Genomic DNA, 6,595 nt, shown 5'->3' on the forward strand with positions numbered 1-6,595 from the left:
GGCAGGGAAAAGGGAAGGGGTGAATACCAACAGACCGTGGGGAAGGACCGAGCAGTGAAATCGAGGCAAGAGTCCTTGAGCTTGGGTTCCTAGAAGACATCTTTTCTCATTCCTGCCTATTTCTTCTCTCCTCAATACCCATTCTTTTAGCTTCAAGTACCACTCACACTCGTATGGGTCATATATCCAGGTCAATTTTCACATGAACCCTAGAATTCACATGAACAGTGGAGTTCTGGCCAACTCATGCTCATCAGTATGCCCTCTAACATAATATCATCTTGCCCAAAGCTAGTATGTTTGTTGGAGTAGCTATTTCTCTTTAAAAGAAGAGGGAGAGGGTAGCACCAAGGATTAGTGCAGAGTCAGGCTGTTTGTGCATGAGAGTGCGTTGGAGAGCCAACAAGAGGTGGTCATGATTTCCGAATTCTAAAATTCAATGGTGTAAGCTGTAAGTAACTTGTGCTGTGTGACCTGTCTTTTCTAGATTATAGTAATCGGTGTAGAGAAGGATAAATCAGACAACGAAGGTAACTGATGGATGGTACCCTGGGACTAGGGATACAGCCAATGGGACAAGGGAATTTAGCAGTGAAGGTGGCCCCGAAATAGCCAACCGTGGAGTCCAAGCCAGGAGGAATCCAGCTGGCCTGGGGAGCCACGCACTGAGGCACATGTGGGATCAAATTTAAGATGGGGGTAAAAATACATTCCATGAGTTTGGGGGAAATCGGAGAAATTACAGATAAATTCTGATCTGTTTTGCATAAAAAAACAGTAAAACTTACCTTTTTATAAGTCAGATTCCACAGGACCATAATTTCCTAAGTTTTAAATTGATGAATAAGAGCAGAAAAAGAGGCAAGTTAACAAAATTATTTAAAAAATTGATACCTGAAGAATCTGGTCTCCAGCAAGAAGTCTTCCATCTTTGGCGATCACCCCATCCCGATAGACTTCCTGGATAACAATGTTATCAGTGGCATTTCATTGCCACCCACAATGCTAATTCCTAGCTGAATATAAGGATCAGACCGGTGAATTTCAATTGTAGTAAGTTCGCCTTCCGGTAAACTAACTGGCTGTTGCGTAGCTGCGAAGTTAAAAACGAGAGGGAGAGAAATAGGTGGAAAGAAAAACGTTTTATATTTTGATTAGCTTCAGGTAAGTAAGTTATCGTCTTTCATTACTGATGACCTTATGTTAACAGATGATTCATAACAAAGCAATACCACGGGATAAGAAAAACAGAATGACCAAAACACCGATAGGTAAGATTAGCAAAGCACTTCCTCTTCGCAAGGTGATCAGTAAATAATCAACAAGTAACTATTGTGCATCAGATCACTAGGGACTACACAGTGATCTGATAAAGAAATATACAGACAATATCATCTTGTCCTAATTGATCAGAGAAAGTTTGACCCATGAAACAGCTGTAAACAGTGCAAGGCAGTCCATATGAAATAAAAAAGACAAACTCTGGGATGTACAATCACCAGAGTGGATGACAAAGTAACCACATTAAGCAAGAAGAGGAGGGTCTTGATCTGAGCAGTAGGAGATAGAAGAATTGTTACAGCCATGGCTGGGAAAACTGGGATTTGTAGAAAAATTGGAATTTTCATAAGAGATAAACCTATTTAAAAGTAAGACAAAGGGCCAACGACTAAGATATGCCCAAGATCTATGACTAGAGGTTTTCTGCCTGTTTCCTGGTGGGTCATGTAGACAGATCAGTGGCTGCTACCAGAGGACAGCAATAGTCAGACACATGGCCTTGGAGTCAGATACATACCCAGCCATCTCCTGGCTCTCAGACTTTGACCAATGACTCTCTGACTAAGTTTCCTCATCATTAAAAAATATCCAGTATTGGTACAAGCATTTAATAAGTTAATATATGTAAAGTGCTTGGCACAGTGCTGACCCAGAATAAGCACTTAGGCTGAGGTATTATTTTTGTTCTTCTTGATGCTGTGGATTTCTTAGTCAAGAAGCAATAGGCTTCAAAACAAACAAACAAAAGAAGGCTGTTGATGACCAGTGAATTTGTGGACTACAACAGAAGAGGGGGAGGGGGAAGGATAAGCCTCAAGGTAAGACTCACTTTCTGTTTCTAAACTGCAAACTGTTAGACTTGTACACTTAAAGGGTGAATATGTGACATGTGAAGCATATCTCAGTAAAATTATTTGTTGAAGAGGAAAAAAAAAAAAAAAACCGCCCCATGTAGGGAAAGTAATAGGGAGTAGTGAGAAGAAAGGAAATATCTGATTTGAAAACAGATGAAAAGCAAAAGCAAGGTGAAGAGCACATACTGTCAGTGTTTGTGTCTCCTCCAAGGAGGGATTGTCCGGGCCAGGCTCCTCAAGCCACGCGGGCAGAGACGCTGACGTCAAGCTGTGCTCAGCAGGGTCTGTGCCTGTCCCTGAACAGACCGTTTCGAGGGATAAAGTACCTGGAAGATCTATTACAGTGGTTCCATTTTCATTCTCAATCTCTGTCTGAGCTTTATCAGTTTTCCTCCTTTCTAGGGCAAGTCTCCGATGAGAAGCTCCAGGACATCTAGAGAGAGAACATTAGGGGGTTCCCAGATGATTTGAAAGGAAAAATGATTGTCAGCTTGTGCCCCAACAACAGAATAGTCACTGTTTCAATGCCAAACTCACCTAGAGGTAATCCACAAGTGGTATGTAATTCTGATTTTAACCTCTGCTCAAACTAAGTTCCTACCACACTGTGTAGCAAACTTAAAACAGGCGTTGGCACAAATCGTGGCTTCGTGCGTGTCTCAAAAAATACTTCAATAAAAACCTGTATTCAGATATATACTAGTCCCAGAAATACACCAGCACAGTTGACGGTACACTGCAAATACTATTCTGAGATCCTGATTGCATAACCCCCTTTCCACAGGGATGGCTTAACTCCTTAACAGGAGTGGAAACAGCAGTCTTCTTCCACAATGTGCTCCTGCATCCAGACTTGGACCTTGAGTGACACTGTTCCTTTCCAATCTCAGGGCCAAGGGTACACATTCATTTATTAGTGAGAAGCAATACATCTGAGGCTCTGCCACTTGCAGAAAAGCAGAGCAAAGGCTCAAGAGGCTGCGTATGGTGGGTGGCGGTCTTATGTCTAGGGCTGCAGACTTCATTCAATGATAGTATTTTTTAAAATCTCAAATTTCATTTAAAATCAAGTATAGGATACATTTATTGAAAACTGGAAGCTATCCCTTAGCTGTAAAAGTAATGAATTTCCCCTCACAAACTAAAGAGAAGTTGTGGGTTTCAAGTTCTTGAAAAAGATTGCTATGGAATTTCTTTATTCAGCTTTTTCTCTTTCCCGGTTTCCTCATCACCTTATTAAGAAGGAGGACAAATGATTTTCCTTCTGCATTGCTGTGCCGCACTCCAGGAAATGTTCCTGCAAGGACCTGACAAGTAACTTGGAAAATTGTATCACTGAGAAAAATGATTTTTGTCAAGTAAGTAGATTTCATGACAAATGCATTTTAAAACTATTTCATTCAAAAAAAAATGGTGACAAAAAGTGGATCATAAAAAAATACTTGAGGGGCACCTGGGTGGCTCAGTGGGTTAAGCTGCTGCCTTCGGCTCAGGTCATGATCTCAGGGTCCTGGGATCGAGTCCCGCATCGGGCTTTCTGCTCAGCAGGGAGCCTGCTTCCCTCTCTCTCTCTCTCTCTCTCTCTGCCTGCCTCTCTGTCTACTTGTGATCTCTCTCTGTCAAATAAATAAATAAAATCTTTAAAAAAAAATACTTGAGACTAAAAATATAGGGAAAGATTCAATTCCCCAAATGCATATCACACACTGGTATCCATATGCGTAACAGCGAGTCTTCAATGGGGAAACAGACTAGGAAGAGGAAGTGGGAAGGAAACAGAAGCAGAATGTGCACAGCTGCGAAAGAGCCTCGATAACAACTACAATATCCTACAAACTAAGTAACTGTAAAGCCCCTCTTATCTTATCCAAGAATATTTTTTTTTTCTTTTCTTTTCTTTTTCTTTTTTTGTCAGAGAGAGTGAGCACAGGCAGAGGCAGAGGGAGAAGCAGGCCTCCTGCTGAGCAAGGAGCCTGATGTGGGACTCGATCCCAGGACTCTGGGATCATGACCTAGGTGGAAGGCAGCCTCTTAACCAACTGAACCACCCAGGTGTCCCCAAGAATAAATTTAAAACTGGAAACCTGAAGTTGTTAGGTAAAGAACCAGGTATACTTACATCCCAATGGGACAGCAAATTGCTAAGAGGGACTAAATACAGGTATTTTGTGTGATATCACAGAGAAATATGGAAGAACGCATGCACCCAGCACTCAGGAAGGTTACAGAGGACTGCGCAACACCCACCTTTAAACAGATGGGGAGCTGCGCACACAGAGACGGAACAACTAGCCAGGAGAAGACGATGAGAGAAAGACTTCAAGCTACACAAGGGGGTCAAGAGTGTCAACAAGGAAAAAATGACATAGATTATACCATAGAAAGAAAAAACAAGTCCATATGAATGGCAAAAAACATGAGCCTCATTAACATTTTTAACTGAGACCTAAGACTGGCAAGTCATCAGAATTTTTAATACTTAAAAAGCATAATATAGTTTTTATTTACTGGCTGACAGATTTTTAAAAACATATTTTTCTGCCTTGCTTGTACGATATAGCAATTTAGCCAGCAAGCACTCTTAGGAAACAAACTAGTTAAGAGTATCAGCTCTTCCACTTATTGACAACCTCTTCCATTTATTAACAACCTCTCTGCCCATATTCTTCTTTCTATAACAAAGATAAGACGGCCTAACTCATAGAGCTGTCATGAAAACTAAACTGGACTCATATAAATTGCTTAAAATACTGCCTCATAAATAATAAGAACTCAATACAAACTAGTGACTCCTATTATCATAGCAACTTAAAAGTACTCAAGCTAGGGCTCCTGGGTGGCTCAGTTGGTCAAGCGACTGCCTTCAGCTCAGGTCATGATCCTGAAACCCAAGACTGAGTCCTGCAACTGACTCCCTGCTCAGCAAGGGGTCAGCTTCTCCCTTTGACCCTCCCCCCTCTCATGCTCTCTTTTTCTCTCTCTCTCAAATAAATAAAATCTTTTTTTATTTTTTTTTAAATTTTTTTTTAAGATTTTATTTATTTATTTGACAGAGAGAAATCACAAGTAGATGGAGAGGCAGGCAGAGAGAGAGAGAGAGAAGCAGGCTCCCTGCTGAGCCGAGAGCCCGATGTGGGACTCGATCCCAGGACCCTGAGATCACGACCTGAGCCAAAGGCAGCAGCTTAACCCACTGAGCCACCCAGGCGCCCTAAAATCTTTTTTTTAAAAAGCACACATGCGGGACGCCTGGGTGGCTCAGTTGGTTAAGCAGCTGCCTTCGGCTCAGGTCATGATCCCAGCGTCCTGGGATCCAGTCCCACATCAGGCTCCTTGCTCAGCAGGGAGCCTGCTTCTCCCTCTGCCTCTGCCTGCCCTCCTGTCTGCCTGTGCTCGCTCTCTCCCCCTCTCTCTGATTAATAAATAAAACCTTAAAAAAAAAAAAAAAAAACAACCTCTGCTGGTTGTATTCGTCATCGCCTGAAGCGGTGGTTTAGCAGGTTGCACAAAAACGATAAATATGCTACCTACATTTTTCAGTGTAACTAGAAGACAATGTGAGTCATTCCACCATGACACTCACGTATACTAATAACGCACACTGCTCAAAATGACCACCAAGAAATGCTGCAACACGTATTTAAAACAAAAAACTACAGTAACAAAGGACAGGGTTCCATGAGGTACCAAGAGGTGAGCTCGTTTAAAATACCACGAAATCATTAAAGCAGTGGAATGTCCAAAACCGTATATCCTGCAATGAATTCTGAATTATCAGCGATAAAACTCTAATTGTCTCCCTTAAAATTTTTCTATTGTCTTTTTCTGAAACCCCAGAACGACCCACAATGTCGTTCATTCGTTCTGTGTCTCGGACTGCCGCACTGCGAGGGCTCAGTGTGAAATCCCAGGCCCTTCCTCCCAGCCAGACCCCACTCGACTGAGACACTGGGTGAACCATTGTGGATTCTGGGGACCTCACAACCCTATGAGCATCCTCCCGACCAGGCCCCCAAACGGCAGGACTATGAGGCTGGCGCTGCGCAAGTCTGTCTTTCTTTTTCCCAGACCCACTAGAAAGGAACCCAGCGCGAAGGGAGAGGGACGGGCCCACCCACGGGAGTCTCACGGAGAGGACCCGGGCGGGGAAGGCGCAGAAGCGCAGTTACCTAGATGCCCCCGTCCCGAAGGAGAAACCGCCGCCTGCGCCGGTCCCGCCGGGGGCTACGGTGGTGGAGCCCAGCGTGCTGGTCGCGAAGGAGAACCCCGTGGACATGGCTGCCGGGGCTCAGCGCCGAAAGGAAGCTGCAGGGGGTTCTGGACGTTCCTCGCTCCTCAAAGCCAAGGCGGGCCAGGCAGCATCGCTCTTGCCCAGCCGCGACCTGGCGGGAACTTCAAGCCTTAGAGGCTGAAAAGACAAGGCCGAGGTGGGAGGGGCAACCACCCGAGAGCACGTTCCG

General features: G+C 43.8%; 1 pseudogene; it reads right to left on the reverse strand.

Annotated features, from left to right (window-relative positions):
- Window positions 1-6,595, reverse strand: part of LOC122906938 — a 127,749-nt pseudogene extending 121,154 nt beyond the window's left edge.

The sequence above is a fragment of the Neovison vison genome, chromosome 5 (assembly GCF_020171115.1).
Source record: "Neovison vison isolate M4711 chromosome 5, ASM_NN_V1, whole genome shotgun sequence".
NCBI lineage: Eukaryota > Metazoa > Chordata > Mammalia > Carnivora > Mustelidae > Neogale > Neogale vison.